Below are 18,205 nucleotides of genomic sequence, written 5' to 3' on the forward strand. Positions count from 1 at the left end.
TAAGTTACCAGCTTGCCATAAAGACCCAGCTGCCTCAGTGAAGGGGCTTTGCTGTCCTTAGCTGGTCAACATGGTGCATGGATGGGGAATGTTTGAGGGGTATGGCCAGGCATGGGCAAGTGGGAGTAGCTTAGATGGGACAACAATACCTTACAATACAATATATCTTTATTGTCATTGTACAGGGGTACAACGAGATTGGGAATGCGCCTCCCATACAATGAAATAAATTAATCAGCTAAATTTATACAACCCAGTGAAACAAAATTAGAAACAGTTTTAAAACAGTATAACGTGCAAGTAGATCTGTGCCGGTTCACTGTGCGATGTGACCATCCGGCTCAGCAGGACCGGTTCATAGCAGCTATGGCCCTGGGGATAAAGCTGTTCCTGAGTCTGGAGGTGTGGGCGTAGAAGGCCTTGTATCGTCTGCCCGATGGTAGAAGTTCGAACAGACTGTTGCAGGGGTGTGAGGAGTCTTTGTGGATGCTGGTGGCTTTTCTGAGGCATCGTGTGTTGTAGATGCCCTCCAAGGCTGGTAGCTGTGTTCCGATAGTCTTCTGGGCTCTATGGACTACCTGCTGAAGAGCTCTCCTCTCTGCCTCTGTGCAGCTGAGATACCACACAGGGATGCCATGTGTTAGGATGCTCTCTATGGTGCAGCGGTAGAAGGTCATCAGCAGCTGTTTGGGCAGACCAGACTTTTTCAGTGTTCTCAGGTAGAACAGTCGTTGCTGCGCCTTCTTAACCAGTGCGGCGGTGTTAGTGGACCATGTGAGAGCCTCCGAAATGTGAGTGCCCAGAAACTTGAAGCTGGACACTCTCTCCACACTGTCCCCGTTGATAAAGATTGGAGCGTGTTCCCCGTTGGCATGGACGAGTTGGGTCGAAGGGCATGTTTTTGTGCCGTATGATGCAGTGGCATTTAATCTGGAGATAATAATGTTGAGTAGTTTGTGAAAGTGTGCCACGCTTACTTTGCTCTTTTGACTGATGTCGCTCAGTGCATCGATATCAGTCAGAATATCATGACCGTCTTCCTCTCAGGATTGCCTCGGTACCTCAGCACACGGCCGTCCTTGGACTCACATCCCGAGTGCTCTCACCGCTGCCTCTGCTTAGCTAGAGCTCCAGCATTTAACTTTCGCCTGGCCCTTCCTTTCCTCTCCCTAAACTCTTCTCAAAGGCCTCGAGAAACATCAAACACATTTTAACCGTCCGTACTTCACAGCAAGCTGTCAGCCAAAGCAGAGCAATGCCTCAGAGCTGACTTCAAGACAATGGTTAATCCTTCACATTTTGGGATCAACCTGTTTGAAGTTTTTGGATCAAAGTTAAAAACTACTTTGATGACGTACATTTTTCAAGTGCCATCAGCTCATGGGTTGGGTAATTGGTTGGATGTCAGGAAATGGAGTGATGATAAAAGGAATGTTAAGTGATTGATGGGACATGACAAAGAATGAACCCAAGGGATCTCCATCACGGTCAAGGCTTCGATGTACAAATCAATTCTTTCGCCCAATCAGCCATGATCATATTGAATGGTGGTGCAGGCTCGAAGGGCCGAATGGCCTACTCCTGCACCTATTTTCTATGTTTCTATGTCTATGTTCAGGTTGCAGTTGAATATTTCTTAATGTTCTACTCATGAGTGGTATCTCTGCTCATTGAGCTGTAACATTATACCTGGAATGTTAAGGCATCAATTTTGGATTTAAGACAGATAAATCAGAACATCTTCTCCTTGGAGCTGTGCAGGAACAAAGGGATTTTGTATCTCTTCCGCCCATTGTCCAGAGCTCAATTAAAAATTTGGAATATTCTTCAGGGGTCTGAAGAAGGGTCTCGACCCGAAACATCATTTATTTCTGTTCTCCAGAGATGCTGCCTGACCCGCTGAGTTACTCCAGCATTTTGAGTCTATATTTAGTCTTCTGCAGTTATGATTGATCCATTACAGGAAGAATGTGGAAGCTTTATAGCGAGGGTACAGAAGAGGTTAGCCAGAATGCTGCCTTAATTGGTGGGTGGGAGCTATAAGGTTGGACAAATTTAGGCTCTCTTCTCTGGAGAATCAGAGATTGAGTGGAGGCCTGATAGAAGTGCATACAATTATGAGAGGCATAGATTGGGGAGAGAGTTAGAACCTTTTTCACAGTGCGGAAATCTTAAAGACTAGAGGGATAGCTTTAAGGTGAGGTGGAAAGTTTAAGGGAGATGTGTGGGGCAAGTTTTTTTTTACATAGAGGGTTTTGGAATGAAGTACCCAGGGCGGTGGTGGAGGCAGATACAACAGTGGCTTTAAGACTATTAGACGGGCACATGGGAATGGAGGGATATGGATCATGAGCAGGCAGAGAAGATCAGTTTAACCAGGTATCATGTTCAGATGGACATTGAGGGCCAAAGAACCTTTTTGTGTGCTTTACTGTTCCACATTCCACAGCTATCCTGAACAGAGAGATTCTATTTTGCTGGTATCACAAAATGCTGGAGTAACTCAGCGGTCAGGCAGCACCTCAGGAGAGAAGGAATGGGTGATGTTTCGGATCGAGACCCTTCTTCAGCCTGATTCTATTCTGTTTCTTTACCCCCCCCCCCCCCCCTACAACCCTCAAACCCTGAAAACATAAGACCCATTCCCGACCTATGATATCTCACGCAGTTTCCATGAAGGGTTATTGATCTGCAACATTAACTTTGTTTCTCCATCCACGGGTGCTTCCTGGCAAGATGTGTATTTACAACACTTTCCGTTACAACTGCCGAACGTGTTTCCTGGATCACCGTGGATGTGAAGTCAGTATCTTTATGTTGGGTGATGTTACTGGCATTTGAGAAAAAGCAGTGAAGGAGTCATGGTTTTTATCAGTCACGAGCAAATAGAATGACAGTTGTCCAAGAGATGCTGATGAGGCAGCGGTTGAAGTATTTTCTACAGTTTTGGTTGCCCAGCGTCTGGAAATATGCCATGAAGCTGGAATGTGTGCAGAGAGATGATTTACGAGGATGTTGCCAGGGCTTAATGGCCTGAGATATAGGGAGAGGTTGGGCAAGTTCGAACTTTTTATCCTTGGAGCACAGGAGGCTGAGGGCCCGCGGGGCCTTCCATCGCCCGGCGCGGCTCGGCTGCTGGACTTAACATCGCCAGCGCGGCTCGGCCGCGGGACCTAACAGTGCCCGGCGCGGTTCGGCCGCGGGGCCTTCCACCGCCCGGTACGGCCGCGAGACGGTTCAGCGCTCGGTGCGGCTTGGCCGCGGGGCCTTCCATCGCCCGGTGCGGTTCGGCCGCGGAACGGTTCAGAGCCCGGCGCGGCCGCGGGGCCTTCCATCGCCCGGCGCGGCTCAGCTGCGGGACTTAACATCGCCGGCGCGGCTCGGCCGCGGGACGTTTCAGTGCCCGGTGCGGCTCGGCCGCGGGACGTTTCAGTGCCCGGTGCGGCTCGGCCGCGGGACGTTTCAGTGCCCGATGCGGCTCGGCCGCGGGACGTTTCAGTGCCCGGTGCGGCTCGGCCGCGGGACGTTTCAGTGCCCGGCGCGGCTTGGCCGCTGGACTTAACATCGCCAGCGCGGCTCGGCCGCGGGACGTTTCGGTGCCCGGTGCGGCTCGGCCGCTGGACTTAACATCGCCCGGTGTGGCCGCGGGACGTTTCGGTGCCCGGGGCGGCTCGGCCGCGGGGCCTTCCATCCCCTTGCGGGGGCTGTGCGTGTCGTTTGCCTCGGTAGGGGTCGAGCTGCCTGTCCGTGGGTGCGGGGGGAAGAGGGGGGAAGTTTTGTTGCCTCCATCACAGTGAGGGGGTGTTTGGAGTCACTGTGATGGATGTTTGTGTTGGGGTCGGGTGTCCTGTGTTCTTTTCTTTTTTGTTGTTCGGTATTTATACCGAATGACAATAAAGTTTTGTTATACTGTTATACTGTTATACTGTTATGAGGGGAATAGATATTATTTATTATTTATTTATTTATTTATTTTCCCGTTCAATACAATACAACGGATTGACCATACAACTGTGAAAGTTAAATGGTACGAAATCATTATATCAAAAATAAAACAACATAATCACACATGATATTCTCTGACTGAAAAAAAGGTGTAGGCAGAAGCCAAAGTTTATTGCGCCTACCCTTAATACTTAACAAAGCATTACCCTAACTAGCAAAAACAGCAGTGAAACAAACAATAAAACAAAACATAATTAAATAAAACATAACATCATAAGTCAGAAGCAGATAAACAAAACATAGAAAGAAACACAATCATAATCAAGAAACATATGGCAAATGCTCAGAGACTTTGTCACAGGGAAGGGGAATCGTGAACTAGAGCGCAGAGATTTAAAGTGAGAGGGTAATGATTTACTAAGAATCTGAGGGACAACTTTCTCACATAGTGGATGGTGGGTATCTGGAACGAACCGCCAGCAGCAGGGATCGAGGCCAGTGCTACCAACAACATTTAAAAGTCATTTGGACAGGTACATGGGTAGGGAAGTTTAGAGGGATATATTGGACCAAGTGGGCCCAAACCCCTCCTGCATTGGTGCAGTGCCAATAGACAATAGACAATAGACAATAGGTGCAGGAGTAGGCCATTCAGCCCTTCGAGCCAGCACCGCCATTCAATGCGATCATGGCTGATCACTCTCAATCAGTACCCCGTTCCTGCCTTCTCCCCATACCCCCTCACTCCGCTATCCTTAAGAGCTCTATCCAGCTCTCTCTTGAAAGCATCCAACGAACTGGCCTCCACTGCCTTCTGAGGCAGAGAATTCCACACCTTCACCACCCTCTGACTGAAAAAGTTCTTCCTCATCTCCGTTCTAAATGGCCTACCCCTTATTCTTAAACTGTGGCCTCTCCTCTCCCCCCCCACCCCTCCACCCCCCTCCCTCCCCTCTTCCTCCCCTCCCCCTCCACCTACCCCCCCATTCCATCCCCCTCAACCCCCCTTATCCTCCCCCCTCCCCCCCTCCCTAGGAGATAGATTTAAACTTTAAAATGTGAATAACTTTAAAAATATAACCGATTTCAATGAAACTCCGTCCATTAGCACCAAAGGGACGACGGTGAGTAAGGTGGGCCTAAAATTGTCGCGCTATCGTGTACCGTTTTGGCTGTAGTTTAGGAACAAACAAAAAAACAAATGAGAGTTTTAGTATATAGATGGGCCAAACATGGGCAAATGAGACCAGCATGAGCAATAGGGCATCTTGGTCGACATGGACGAGTTGGGCTGAGGACCTATTTGCATTCTATATGATTCTAGCAGTCCTCAGGGTCTGAAAGTGCTCCTCTTGTTGCTCTGCTGCCCTGATGTCCCCCAGAGGTCTCCGTGGAGGAGTATGATCCATCAGAGTTCACCGATCCGGCCTCTTCAGGCGCAGTGATGTTTCAAGCACACACACCAAGGACACAATCTACTCCGGTTGTTATTGGCTGGAAACCATTGCTAGACTATCCATTGTAGGATTGTCCACAAGATAATTGACATCCTGTATGTCTGACAATGGGCGAGGCAGACTGGGAGGATTGTAATTTGCATCTGTGAGAGAGATTTGCGATAACAGTGCTGAAGAAACTGAAGGCCTACATTATGTTTTATTGAGGTTGGCTTCGCCACTGACCTTATCCACGGAAAAAGTAACATATAGCGTAATAAATTAAGTTTCCATCAAGGCATGGATCTCATTTAATTAAGCCTAAGAACCCAGGGCAATATTAATCTCTTGGATGTGAGTGCAGGAATTCTAATTTTAAACTGGTCAATTTTGTTCTCAAAGGCATAATTCAAAAAGCTATTACGTTCAGAGCTCTGAAGTACCTTCATTCTTTGTCGTTGTTTTTTAAAATTGAAGTAACGGGGGTAAAAAGATCATTATTATAATTGTTACAACATGGGAGCTTTGAGTAGTTGGACATCAGGACAATTAGAAGAAGTGAAATTAAAAATGTCCAGTTTAATTCAGTGATAACAATTAAGTCATTAGTGTAAGCTGCCATTATAAGGATTAATTCCAGGACGCATTTCAAGCCAAAATTGATTGATCCTCTCGATAAACTGAATATTGCACTGTTGGACCAGGGAGAATCTATAAAGCTGCTTGCTTTGGGAGGCTAAAAGGCACTCTGCAATTTCTTGCGGTCTTGGATGGAGCTGTTCCCAAACCATGCTGTGATGCATCCCGATAAAATGCTTTCTACAGCGCATCTGTAGAAGTTGGTGTGGATCGTTGGGGACATGCTGAACTTTGTAAGCCTTCTAAGGAAGTAGAGGCGGTGGTGTGCTTTCTTGGCCAAGCTTCGATGTGGTCCAGGACAATTGATGGTGTGTGTATCGCTTCGTTTCCTGAGTCATCACAATCTCCTTTGTCTTGCTGGCATTGAGGGAGAAGTTGTTGTCCCGGCACCAAGTTACGAGGTTCTCAATCTTCTTCCTTAACTCTGTCTCGTCATTATTTGATCTCTAGCCCACTACGGTGGTATTGTCTGCAAACCTGCAAATTGAGTTGGAAGGAAAACTGCCCCCTCCCCTGACATCAGTCTGAAGAAGGGTCTCGGAGCGAGACGTCACCCATTCCTTCTCTGCCAGATGCTGCCTGTCCCGCTGAGTTACTCCAGCATTTTGTGTCTATCTTCAACCAGTGAATTGAGTTGGATTGGTATTTGGCTTCACTGTCACGAGTGTACAAGGAAGAAACTGTAGCAGGGGCTTGAGAACACATCCTTGCAGGGCACCAGGGTTGAGGATTATCATAGAAACATAGAAACATAGAGAATAGAAACATAGAAACATAGAAAATAGGTGCAGGAGTAGGCCATTTGGCCCTTCGAGCCTGCACCGCCATTCAATATGATCATGGCTGATCATCCAGCTCAGTAGCCTGTACCTGCCTTCTCTCCATACCCCCTGATCCCTTTAGCAAAAAGGGCCACATCTAACTCCCTCTTAAATATATGCAAGATATATGGGATGAAAGCTTACAACATATACATCTATGTTCATTGAATACTAGACATTCTTTAATACAATTTAAAATAATACATAGATTACATTATTCGAAGACGAAATTAAATAGGATTTTTCCTAGTATCTCTCCTATTTGTGATAAATGTCAATTTCAAGAAGCTAATTTAACTCATATTTTCGTAACTTGTATAAAAATGCAAAACTTCTGGTTGGAGATTTTTAAAATAGTTTCTAAAGTTATTAATAAAAAATTAGATATGGACCCAAAATTAATTATATTAGGATTATCAGAACATACTACAAATTTTACAGTAAGTCAGGTACATTTTCTTGATTACAGTCTAATAACTGCGAAAAAATTAATACTTAAATTTTGGAAAAAACCAATAACCCCCACAATTAAAATGTGGACTACGGAAATGACAGAGACCCTGCATTTGGAAAAAATAAGGTTTGCCTTAATCGACAAACCTGAGTTATTTTTAAAAATATGGTCTCCATTTATTGAATTTTTAGAAAAGTAAATGGGTTTGGCACAGGACTAAAATAAAAAAAAATTAAATTAAAAGTTGAAAATTGAGTTAGGGGTTGGATGTACAACTGTGGTTATTGTCTCCCGGATCTACTCCCTTTAATTTTTATTGTTAGATCCTTTTTTAATTTATTTTTTATTAACCCTCTTATTCTCTCTCCCCAAGTTTATAGTTTTTTATTTTTATTTTTACTTTCTCTCTTCAAAAATTTAAAAATTGAAGCTATGTAAGAACTTTGTAACAAATGTGTTTTTTCTTATTTCTATTTGTACATATGCTTTTCAAAAATAAAAAATAAATAAATAAATAAATAAAAAATAAAAAAAATAAAAATACCAAGGTACAGAATATGGTGTTAGATTTAGTTACAGAGAAAGTACAGTTGAAAAAAGCGTAAGTTCCACAATGTGGGAGGAAACCGACGATCTCGGAGAAAAACCCATGCATGTCGAGGGGAGAACGTACAAACTCCGTACAGGTAGCACCCGTAGTCAGGATCGTACCCGGGTCTCCGGTGCTGAGATAGTAACTCTACCGCTGCGCCACCGTGCAGCCCATAAGTTGTAAAGAGTTGTAAAGAAAGCGTATGGTATGCTTGCCTTCATCCATTGGTAAGGATACTTATCCAGGTATAAGAGTCAGGAAGTTCTGTTGCAGCTTTACAGGACTTTGTTCGGCCACACTTGGAGTATTGTGTGCAGGACTGGTTGCCCCATTACAGGAAGGTTGTGGAGGCTTTGGAGAGGGTGCAGAAAAGGTTTGCCAGACTTTGGCCTGGGTTAGTCCTCAGTAGAGTTGGCCGGACGTGGATTGTTTTCTCTCGAGCTTTGGAGGTTGAGGCGAGACCTGATAGAAGTATTTAAAGTTATGAGAAGCATAGATAGGGTAAGCAGGCAGAACCCTTTTCCAGGGTGGAAACATCATCGACTATAGCTTTGTAGGTGAGAGGAGCAAAGTTGAAAGGAGATTTACAGGGCAAATGTTTTACACAGAGGGTGGTGGGTGCCTGGAAGGCACTGCCAGAGGTGGTGGTTGTGGCAGATACAACAGTGGTATATAGGTGGCTTTTCGATAGGCAAATGGAGATGCAGGGAATGGAGGGATATGGATCATGTGCAGGCAGAGATGATTAGTTTAACCTTTTACCATGCTCGGCACTGACATTGTGGGCCGAGGGGCCTGTTACTGTGTTGTACTGATCAATGTTCTATGCCCTATCTGTTAATGAGATCAGCGTCTGTCTGTCAACACTATCTTCTACAGATAATTCCTTCTGTAATACCAGACTCTGCCATTGACCTTGCGACGAGAGGAGACATCCAGAGTTTTCTTGTAAATGTAATAGAGGAGATCTGGAACTCATTTATTCCCAAACAGCCATGGTTGCTGGCATACGATTGGGGTGTTGTGGAGAAAGACTAACAGGTTTTTGCGTGGTTAGTCTCTGTCAGGGGATCACCCATGGTCAGCCATGACCGAGGGGGCCTAAGAAGGGTCTCTGTCAAGGGAAATGGAGCAAAGACTGGCAAATGTATTTGAAGTACAGATCAGCCTTGATCTAATTGAATTGAACGGCTCGAGGGACTGGACAGGCTACTTCTGTTCCTAGTATTCAATGATTTAGAAAACAACTTGAAATACTGAAGTAAATGAAACTGAAGGGTTGTCAATGTGCATCGCGTAAAAATTAATCGCCCTCCATTGCTTCTCATTTGGCTAATTCTGAGTTGCTTGAAATCATCGGTAAAATTACTAACTGCAGTTTGCTTCACTGTACGTTCCAGCCAATAAAAATAAACAATCTCTGGGGTTTTAGAGATACAGAGTGTAGAAATGCAAGAGATGTACCAAGAGATGGGAGTATTGTGTTCAGTTTTGCACAGCCAGCTGCAGGAAAGATGTCATTAAGCTGGAAAGAGGATAGAGAAGATTCACGAGGATGTTGTCCGGACTTGCAGGAGAGGTTGGGGTGCAATCCCATCAATCCTATATATCCTTTCCTGGTTTCCCTGTAGCCCAGAAACGTATTCTCTCCCACAAGTCCATCACTCACCCTTGATCTTGGAGGACGAGACTGCAAGGGAGGGCTGAGGCTTCAAGTGAGCTGAGAAGAAGCCTAATGAGGACGAATTCCTGCACAAGGGGGCTCTCTTAAATCGTACATGATCTTGGCTTCTCAGGTCTAGATTCTACAGGAAAAATTGTACTGGGAATTATGTATGTCAACATATGTGTGACTGATAGTTATAGAGCTATACTGCACAAAACAGGACTTTCGGCCCACCTAGTCCACGCCAACCAAATTGGCCAACTGGGCTTGTCCCATTTGCCTGCACACATCCCATATCCTCTAAACCATTGCTTTCCATATATCTGTCTACACGTCTTTTCAAAAGTCATAATCGTATCCACTTCTGTTGCTTCCACTGGCAGCTCATTCCAGATATGGACTATGTTCTGAGTGAAAAAGTTGTCCCTGAGCTCCCTGTTAAATCTCTCACCTCTCCCCTGAAGTCCATGCTGTCTAGTTTTAGAATAAAGTACCCTGGGAACAAGAAGTGGAAGAAACGTCCCATCAAACATCTGAAGTTGTCAATTGACTCGGGTGTGGTTACAATTGTGCTCAGCTCCATAAAGAAGCATGGAAGTGGGTATATGACTCTGAGATAAAACAGTACTCTGTGTCAGAATTTCTGGGCTGTCAGCTTGTAAACTTAAGAGAAAGTGAGACAGAAAACTGGAACAAAAGAGATAGTTTCAGGTGGCACACAGAAGAGATTAGACACACAATGCTGGAGTAACTCAGCGGGGCAGGCAGCATCTCAGGATAGAAGGAATCGGTGACATTTTAGGCCGACTCAAAACTTCACCCATTCCTTCTATCCAGAGATGCCGCATGTGTCACTAAGTTACTCCAGCATCGTGTGTCCATCTTCAGTGTAAACACCATCTGTAGTTCCTTCCTACACGCAGAAGAGATTGATCTACAAGTGTGCACGGTGAAAGTGTTGATTGATAATTATTCGTCTGTAATAAGCTTAAGTTCCTCGTTTGAATTCACATAGAGTAAAATAAACTGAGGGGGTCTTTGCACAGAATAATAGGCCATCAAACCTCATAGACAGTCGCAGGTTGATTTCCGCATGCTCTAAATGATGATTTTAGTAATGTATGCTCTACAGTTTAAGTACAGTTATTGTATTCCCTTAATTTGACTTCTGAGGATTGAATGGATTCTTTGCAGGACCAATATGGCTGTGGTCTTAATTAGACTCCTGGAGATAGTAGGTCAATGTCATTGACAAGACTCTGAATTCCTTTATTAAACATGTTAGAAGTAATGAACATGGAAGGTTAAATCTTCACATTAGTAGGAGGAATTGCATATTAAAGATTCCAATTTAGTGTAAAAGTAGTTTAAATTTTTTCTTTTTCTTTTTTTTCTAATCTGTCATTGAATGTTGATTGGAATTTGAACAGAACATGAATAAGTCTTGCATAGAGAAAGCATTAAAAAAAATTCTATTAAATATTAAAAATGCATGGGATTCTGAACCAATGTACTTGAGATTTCATTTTGTATTGAAAACAATGAGCAATGTAGAATGAGTACACTGCTTCAGTTTAATTAGGAATTTAAGTGATATCATTAGTCATGGCTGATACTGGTATTTACAAATCTAAATTCTGGATTTATATTTTTGTTTTAAAATTGCCATTTTCATCTTTGGCTATGATGATTGTACGAAAAAAAGAAATTGGAATATGTTCGTTTTCTTCAGCCTGTTGTGACTTGATGGTGGTGCATTTGCATAATTCCTTTTATCATTCGTTTTATTAATGTAAACTCAAACATTGTGCTACATAGACCGTTTGCTCATCATTCTGCGCATTCCCTTGTGGGTTTGTTTGTTAAAATGATGGCCAAAAAGGCTGTAACACAATGATCATCGAAGGGCCTGTAAATATTTGCCTCTCTGTAAACCCACAGTGATTAAGTCCAAATTTGCAATTGGCTTCAGGGGAATTTGATGTGATTCTGAGAAGCACAAACTGTCATTCACAAACTAAAACAAAAATAAAAATATATCGAACACAGTTCCAGGCTGATTAAGGCTCAACCACTGTTGCAGGGGTGAAGTAGCCAGCTTCATTGTCAGCCGTGCCCTAGTAGGTAGTGCTCTTGCCTTCGAGAAAGAAAGTTGTTGGTTCAAGTCCCACCTCGGACACTTGAGTAATCTTGATAACTTCCCATGGATTTGCTCTTCTTCCTGCAGTCTGGTATCCTAGGGAATCATATCATATCATATCATATATATACAGCGCGGAAACAGGCCTTTTCGGCCCACCAAGTCCGCGCCGCCCAGCGATCCCCGCACATTAACACTATCCTACACCCACTAGGGACAATTTTTTACATTTTACCCAGTCAAATTAACCTACATACCTGTACGTCTTTGGAGTGTGGGAGGAAACCGAAGATCTCGGAGAAAACCCACGCAGGTCACGGGGAGAACGTACAAACTCCTTACAGTACAGCACCCGTAGTCAGGATCGAACCTGAGTTTCCGGCGCTGCATTCGCTGTAAAGCAGCAACTCTACCGCTGCGCTACCGTGCCGCCCTTACTGTACCGTGCCGCCCTTACCGTCCCGTGCCGCCCGTACCGTGCAGTTGAGTAATAAATCTACTTACTTTTCTTAATTTAATAATTCATTGACCAAATTCTTCCACTACCTGCACAGGTAGTTTGATTTGGGAGGTGAAGGAGCAGATGGAATTATTGGGTTGGAGTTCAGAGAAAGAACAACTCACTGCAATTTTACAGTGGCCTCTGGAATTGTACACTATCTTGGTAACGAAGGAAGCATGCCTGGTCACTGAATGGATTAAAGCTAAACTACATAGATGTTCAATGAAGGAATGACAGATTTGAAGATTGGGGAAGTGGGTGTATTTGGAGAAAGTACGGAATCGGCAGATGGAGTCATGGTACTGTGAAAGCCACTATGAAGTGCACGAACAACATTTAAAAGACATTTGGACAGGTATATGGATAGGAAAGGTTGAGGGATGTGGGCAAATGCAAGCAAATGGGATGAACGCAGGAGAGCATCTTGGGTGAGTTGGGCCGAAGGGCCTGCTCCTAATCAGTACGACTTTATGAAATGGGATGGAAAATCAGCACAATATAGGAGATGACTGAAGTTGAGATCACAGGAGGTGGCCCAGTGTGAAGGCTGGTCCCGATTTAGCAGCACTTTAAAAAACAAGGTGGCTTGGAGATCAGACAATAACTCTATCTTTCTCCACAGCTGCTGCCTGACTCATTGAGGTATCTCAGTGTTTCTTTATCGGTTTTCCAGCAGTATTTTTTGCTTTGGGGCAATGGTTTCTAATCACCATCAGTAGAGTGTTGCTTGGAGTAGGATTGTTGAATTGTTTAGATGGCTTAAGACAGCTGGTTCGCTGGAGTGTTCGATCTATCTGTGGCTCTTTCTTTGCCAGAATCCACTGTCAAGTTAGAAGTGGAGAAGCTCGGTGCAGTGCGCTGTAGTGAAGAGGGGGTTTACCAGAATACTGCCTGGATTAGAGGATTTAGCCATAAGGAAAGGTTGGACAATCCTCCATTGTTTTCTCTGGCGCTCGGTGTTTGAGGGGAGATCTGATCGAAGTGTATCTAATTACGTGAGACATAGATAGGGCAAATAGACAGAACCTTTTACCTCAGGGTGAAAGTGTGAAAGACTAGAGGGCAGAGCATTAAAGTGAGTGGGGAAAGGTTCTATGGAGATGTGCAGGGCAGTTTTTTTTTACACAGAGTGTGGTAGGTGCCTGGAACACATTGCCAGGGGTAGTGGTAACAGAAGTGCTAAAGAGGTTTCGAGATAGGCACATCAAACGTAGAAACATAGAAAATAGGTGCAGGAGTAGGCCATTCGGCCCTTCGAGCCTGCACCGCCATTCAATATGATCATGGCTGATCATCCAGCTCAGTAACCTGTACCTGCCTTCTCTCCATACCCCCTGATCCCTTTAGCCACAAGGGCCACATCTAACTCCCTCTTAAATATAGCCAATGAACTGGCCTCAACTACCTTCTGTGGCAGAGAATTCCACAGACTCACCACTCTCTGTGTGAAGAAATGTTTTCTCATCTCGGTCCTAAAAGACCTCCCCCTTATCCTTAAGCTGTGACCCCTGGTTCTGGACTTCACCAACATCGGGAACAATCTTCCCGCATCTAGCCTCTCCAACCCCTTAAGAATTTTATATGTTTCAATAAGATCCCCCCTCGGTCTTCTAAATTCCAGCAAGTATAAGCCTAATCTATCCAGTCTTTCTTCATATGAAAGTCCTGCCATCCCAGGGATCAATCTGGTGAACCTTCTCTGTACTCCCTCTAAGGCTAAGGCATGAACATGCATGGAATGTAGCTATACGGCTGGGAAAGAGATTAGTTTAATTTGGTTATCATATTCGACACAGACATTGTGGGCCGAAGGGCCTGTTCCTGAGTTGCACTATTCTGTGTTTTACGTGCCTTTAGTTACATTTACAGTTGTTCACCTGTGTTTTTGTAAATAACTAGTTATTAACATTATTTCACACAGCAAATAAATGGTTATTGTTTTTGTCGATTTGTCACTTTTTGAAGGAAACCATTGGATGTTATGTATGTATGTACCTCTAAGAACTCTACGCACCAACGGAATGACATGTGATACATTGCTGTATTAGTGACTACTGTTACTTGAATGTTTTTCATCTTCAGTGATGGATGTGAGATTAGAAGCTAATGGCCTTGCAAACAGCAGTGTAGAACAACGAACAACGGCATATATTTATTACGATAAGACAAATAATTGCAAAATATTAAAAATTGCAGCTGAACCACATGTGTGTAAATTAATTAAGCTTGAATCTTGTTATCGTGGAATCCAAAATGAATCATCGACAGTTCACTGTCCATTTCCTCTGCCTTCCTGTCAGTAACTTGCTGACTTCGTTGAGACAAATATACAAAATACGCAGGTGTCTGGAAGGTTCAATAACCGATGAATCAAAACTTTCACAATTCTAACAAACCTATTCGTTTGCAAAACAATTGCAAACCACCATTTCTGCGATCAATGGTGCACAGATTGTGTGAAGATAATAGCCTTTGCTGGATTAATGTATTTTATCACTCAAAGCCTTCAGAAGCATCCTTTTATCTCGCTGTGAAGAGGTTATTCTGTCATTGTGACTGGTAAGTCAGAATCACTTTACTTCTTTCTGGGAATGTTGTCAAGAGGGGGCAGTATCGGATTAAACACTGTATTAACACCAGTTCACATTTCGAATTTTCTTTAATGCTTTTTTAAAAATCAAGGAAATGCAAATGACTTTAATTCCTATAATAGTTCTTCAAATCTTTCTTATTCAAGGGGTTGAAGAGTTGCTATTGTCAAGGTCATTGCTCTGTGATTGGCAGAATATGTTCTGTTCATTAATTGACACAAAGAAGGTCGAACACAATCAGTGGAAGGGTTAGCACACAGGCACTGCTTTGGAACATTGTGATCATAGTGGCCTCCCTGATTTCAAAGAAGATGGTCTCTGGGCCAAATGAATGCAAGGAGAGGCTGTGCTTTTACTGCCTTCTATTAGTGAAGAATTATTTCGAACAGATACTTGGACGCCGGCTATTGTAGGGCAACCAGTAGAGATGCTCCCTCACAGTGCACGACACCCGGGTCTGATCCTGACCCTGGGTGCTGTCTGTGCAGAGAGTGCACGTTCTTCCCGCAACCGCATGGGTTTCCTCTGGGTGCTCCAGTTGCCTCCCACATTCCAAGGATGTGCGGGTTTGTGGGCAAATTTTCCAATGCAAATTGCCCCTAGTGTGAAGGGAGTGGATAACATAGAACTTGTCATAGCGTGGACGGGTGAATGATGGGCTGGAGGGCCTATTTCCATGCTGTGGCTTTCAATCAAAACCCATCTTCCTGAACATCCGAGATCCACAAAGTGGTCTCCTCAGCCCCGATTCTGCAAACAGTTCTGGTCATCTCATTACAGGAAAAGATGGGATTGTGTTGGAGAGGGCGCGGAGAGGATTCAAAAGGATGTTCCAGGAATGGAAAATTTTAACCTGTGAGGAAAGTTTGGATGGGCTATGTTATTTTCATTATTCCCACCCATTCCCGTCTCCAGAGCCATTTACGTGCAGCTTAGTGGCTGTGGCTCAATGGACAGGAGAGAGCTGAACTTTGGAACATAGATCATGGAAAGGTACGTCGCAGGAACAGGCCTTTGAGCCTCACTGTTCACCCGTCAGACCTGAAGGAGGATGAAACTCGCGGCCAATGCAGTGTGGGCGTTCCTTTACGCTAGAGAAGCACAGAATAAATTAAATGGACTGACGGTGAATTATTGATGTAAGCATCGGCTGTGTACTTGAGGAGCTGTGAGCTGTTGACCACAAGCCCTGTGCTGGGGGTGGGAGTAAGGCTGGCGAGCTCTTTCTCAATCAGCACAGACACAATGGGCCAAACGACCTACCGTGTCTCTGGTTCAACTATTCTACCATTGATTTAACAGCTTTCTGATGTGTGATGTGCAGTCTTGTGGTCCATCGGTTGATGTTATTTCTTCTGTGGCTCTTTGGCATAAAGGAACTGGCACTGTATTTATTGGCTGTGAGATTTCTTCCTACTTTGTGTCTGATGTATGAACAATATGAGATCCATCCATGTTTTCCAGAGATGCTGCTTGACCTATTAAGTTACTCCAGCATTTTCCATCCTTTTGTGTGGTAATGAAGAGCATTGTATCGATCAGGAAGTTTGGGGAACACGGAAAATGAATAGCACAATAATTATAGAGGACTTCAACATGCAACAAACCAAATTAGTAGCATTAATGTGCAGAATAAGTGCTTGTAGTGTGTAAGAAATGGTTTCCTAGGTCATTATTTGGTGAAAGCAACAAGGCTACATTAGATCTGCTATTGGGTAATAAGAAAGGGTTATAGACGATATGATAGTCCAGGATATTTAGGGAAAATAATTGTAATATGCTAAGATCAAAAAGATCAAAATACGGAGTATTGTATTCATTTTTGGTCACCCTGCTCTAGGAAAGAGGTCATTAAGCTGGAAAGAGTGCAGGGATGATTTATGAGGATGTTGCTCGGACTCGAGGGCCTGAGTTTTTGGGACAGGTTGGGCAGGCTAGGACTTTATTTCCTGGAATGCAGGAGGCTGAGGGGTGATCTTATAGAGGTCTACAAAATCATGAGGATGAATGCACAGATTATTTTTCCCAGGGTAGGAGAATCAAGAACTAGAGGACACAGATGTAAGGTGACAGGGAAAAAATGTAATAGAAACCTGAGGGGCAACATTTTCACACAGAAGGTGATGGGTATATGGAACGAACTGCCAGAGGAAATGGGATAGAGGTGTGTACAATGACAATATGTAAAAGCCACTTGGACAGTCAAGTCAAGTCAAGTCAAATTTATTTGTCACATACACATACACGATGTGCAGTGAAATGAAAGTGGCAATGCCTGCGGGTTGTGCACAAAAAGAATTACAGTTACAGCATATAAATAAAGTTAATAAGTTACTATTAGTGTCGACAAAAATTTAGTCTCTGGGGTTATAAAAGTTGACGGTCCTGATGGCCTGTGGGAAGAAGCTCCGTCTCATCCTCTCCGTTTTCACAGCGTGACAGCGGAGGCGTTTGCCTGATCAGAGCATCTGGAACAGTCCGTTACTGGGGTGGCAGGGGTCCCTCATGATCTTGCTTGCTCTGGATCTGCACCTTCTGATGTATAGGTCCTGCAGGGGGACGAGTGTAGTTCCCATGGTGCATTCTGCCGAACGCACTACTCTCTGCAGGGCCATCCTGTCCTGGGCAGAGCTGTTCCCAAACCAGACTGTAATGTTGCCGGACAGGATGCTCTCTACAGCCCCAGAGTAGAAGCAATGAAGGATCCTCAGAGACACTCTGAATTTCCTCAGTTGTCTAAGGTGGTAAAGGCGCTGCTTAGCCTTACCCACCAGTGCGGCAATGTGCGTTGCCCACGTCAGATCCTCTGCGATGCGGACTCCCAAGTATTTAAAACTGCTCACCCTATCCACAATAGACCCATTTATCTCCAGTGGCGTGTACGTCCTTGGATGTTTAGCCCTTCTGAAGTCCACAATCAGCTCCTTTGTTTTAGTGACATTCAAGAGGAGGTTATTGTCCTGACACCAGAGTGCCAGATCAGCCACCTCCTCCCGGTAGGCCTTCTCATCGTTGTTGGAGATCCGGCCCACCACCACAGTGTCATCAGCAAACTTGATGATGGAGTTTGAGCTGAACCTGGCCCCACAGGTACATGGATAGGAAAGGTTTGGAATGATATGGGCCAAATGTGGGACTAGTTTAGATGTGGCATCTTGCACAGCATGGATGAGATGGGCCAAAGGGCCTGTTTCCATGCTGTGTGACTCTATGACTTTATCCAAAGTGATTTGAAACAACATTAACAGGATGTAAGCAATAGCTAACATTGTAAAGAATGAATACGTGTTATTATGCCAGAAAAATCAATGGAAAAAGTGATCCAAACCGAACAAACAAGACAGGTTAATGACAATATTAGATCAGCAAACGATATACATGTTGCCAAAGAAAACAGTGAGCTTGTGAAATGGGAAATA

The sequence above is a fragment of the Rhinoraja longicauda genome, chromosome 32 (genome assembly GCF_053455715.1).
Source record: "Rhinoraja longicauda isolate Sanriku21f chromosome 32, sRhiLon1.1, whole genome shotgun sequence".
NCBI classification, from domain to species: Eukaryota; Metazoa; Chordata; class Chondrichthyes; order Rajiformes; family Arhynchobatidae; genus Rhinoraja; species Rhinoraja longicauda.